This window comes from Hypomesus nipponensis, chromosome 22 (assembly GCF_054491055.1).
Source record: "Hypomesus nipponensis isolate SF chromosome 22, ASM5449105v1, whole genome shotgun sequence".
In the NCBI taxonomy this organism is placed as follows: Eukaryota; Metazoa; Chordata; class Actinopteri; order Osmeriformes; family Osmeridae; genus Hypomesus; species Hypomesus nipponensis.
The window spans coordinates 729274-731839 of NC_140382.1; the positions used below are offsets into that span (position 1 = coordinate 729274).

The 2566-nt window shown below is 37.3% G+C and overlaps 1 long non-coding RNA gene across 1 annotated transcript; it reads right to left on the reverse strand.

Moving 5' to 3' along the window:
• Positions 1-250: 250 nt before the first annotated feature.
• LOC146235932 (uncharacterized) lies at positions 251-2062 on the reverse strand. Its single transcript, XR_014740971.1, has 2 exons — positions 1909-2062; positions 251-1555 (listed from the first exon to the last, which is right to left on the reverse strand). It is a non-coding gene; the product is annotated as an uncharacterized LOC146235932 (long non-coding RNA).
• Positions 2063-2566: the final 504 nt, after the last annotated feature.

Consider the following 2566-nt stretch of genomic DNA (forward strand, 5'->3'; position numbering starts at 1 on the left):
GTGTTTATACTTTGCTGTACCACATATTGGTTGTACTGCTGCTGTTTTGTACAGACCAAATTCTTACACCATTGATATATTTCGACAGCAGCTCCTGAATATAATTTCTAATTTAGAGATACATCGTGGCACAAAGGTTGTTATGGGAGACTTCAGTGAGGACATTTTTACATCGTCAACCAGCGTAAATTTAATGGAACAACATGGCTACAGCCAGCGTGTACAAAAAGCCACAACTGAGAAAGGTACATTAATTGATCATGTGTATGTAAAAGATGGAGATGATATCAGTGTTGAAGTGACGTCAGTTGATTTGAAGCCAAAATAATGCTCAAAGTCTATGAAGTTCAACGTCTTTGGCAAACTATTTCTCTGCTGATCATCAATACGAATGGTAAATACATTGTAAAAAGACACACTGTGTTAAGGTTTTTTTTATTTCCACAGATACAGAGGAACAGAAAAGTAAACAAACACACAAGACAGACAAAAAATAATACAAAAACAAAAAACAACCATGAACATGCTGGATTGCATTGATTCCACAAAGTGATCCTGAGACATATACAGTTTTCAAACATCAACCTGTCATTGACATTTAAATAGAGTCCATTTCACCCATTTCTCTTCACATTGCTCTGCCTGTATTCTTAATCTGTGTGTTAGTTGTTCCATCACATACATCTCACTCACAATTTTCAGCCATTCATCTCGAGTTGGGGGACCTGGTTTCTACCATCTTTTTGTAATGGCTTCTTTGCAGGCCGCTATCAAGATTTTGAACAAGTATCTGTCTGTTCTTGCCACAATATTTCCAGCCATATTACCAAAATACAGTACTATACATGAATTAGGTACTTCGTAACCCAGGATGTTGGCCAAAATCAAGTGCACATCTTGCCAAAACTGAACAATGTCTAGGCAGAGCCAGAAGACATGAGCATGATTCACATTTACAGCACCACATTCTCTCCAAAATGGTTGGGACACTGATACAAATTTGCTCCTAAGTTTGGGAGTGATAAAAAATCTTATTATATTCTTCCAACAGTGTTCTCTCCATGTACATGATGATGCAGTAGATTGCTGGGTTCTCCATATATGCAGCCAATCATCCTCAGAAATATTTGTAACAGATCTTGTTCTGCGTTGTGTCTATGTGAGTGAGGCACACACTGGAGTCGAGTTGAGTTGGTTTATTTCTTATTTGGGAGATAAAAAACACGGGCGTCACACACAGTCCACATAGAATCTCTCTCCACTCAGCTCCGAGCATCCGTGCTCACTCAAGCAAGCTTCATAAATTCTTTAAGTATTATAAATACATGTGGAAGAAATTAATTAAATAAAAACACAGTATATAAAATATATACACCAATACAGTAATACGTTTTTTTTCTTCACAATGCATCAATTGACGTTTTCTTCTCACACTCATCAACTCATTTTCTGTTTTACACAATAAGAAAAGTCAAAAACACATAACAGGCATACCTTATTTGGGAGATAAAAAACACGGGCGTCACACACAGTCCACATAGAATCTCTCTCCACTCTACAAAATAAAGGAAGCAAATGCTTAACTACACATATAAATCACACAGCTGCATTCAAAAAGTCAACACAGACAAGCAGCAATCTTTTTTCCCCTGCTAAAACTCTCGCGGCCGGGAAACCCCGTAGTAACTGCCGCTAGCCTAAAGCTAGTTCATAAAACATTTTTATAACACATAAAAGTCCGTTTTTTCAACAGTTTAACCAGCTTAAAGTTATCTGTGAAGCATGAATTTCTCCCGCGTGCCTAAAAGCACGTCATAAAGCAGTTTGAATTATAATGTATCATTTAAGAGCAACAAATAAAAAGTTTATAAAAAAATCAACGGGAGAGAGATATAAAACATAACTTACCAGCTCCGAGCATCCGTGCTCACTGAAGCTGGACACACAGGTGCAACGCTAAAATTACTCCCCAGGGAAACAAAAGGATATGCTATGGAAAATAACAATGTGGGACCTATTTACACTTGGAAACTATTTTGGGGAGTTCACAATGAAAAAAGGTGTGGATAATGACCAAAAATAAAATGAAAATAAAATAAAATTTAGCTCGGCTACATATTCACACCCAACTCTTTTTCCCATTTCTGCTTGACATATAGGGTTGAATTCCCTTTACTCTCCATTAATTGCTGATACAATGCAGATATTATTCTGTACCTCCCTGAGTTGTATGTTCCTATTACAATTTAAATTACACCATTTTTGTCCTGGTTTGTATTTGGTTTTACCTCCCTCTCAAAGTAGTCCCTTAGTTGCAAATATCTGAAGTGATCCTGGTTATACAATGCAAACTTTTCTTTTATCTGCTGAAAACTGTGTTAAGTTATTTTTGTTGGCAAGTAGCCGTGTAATAAGCGGGATAATGTAAAGAACGCCGGTCAATATCGGGAAATAAGCCCCTTCAGCTTCGCGTCGCATTATCCCTTACAAAAGAAACGTTCTAATTTCCTGCGCTTTCAAACAATCAGTGGAGAGTGGATAGCAAGGGCAGCTAGCTTGCCTCTAG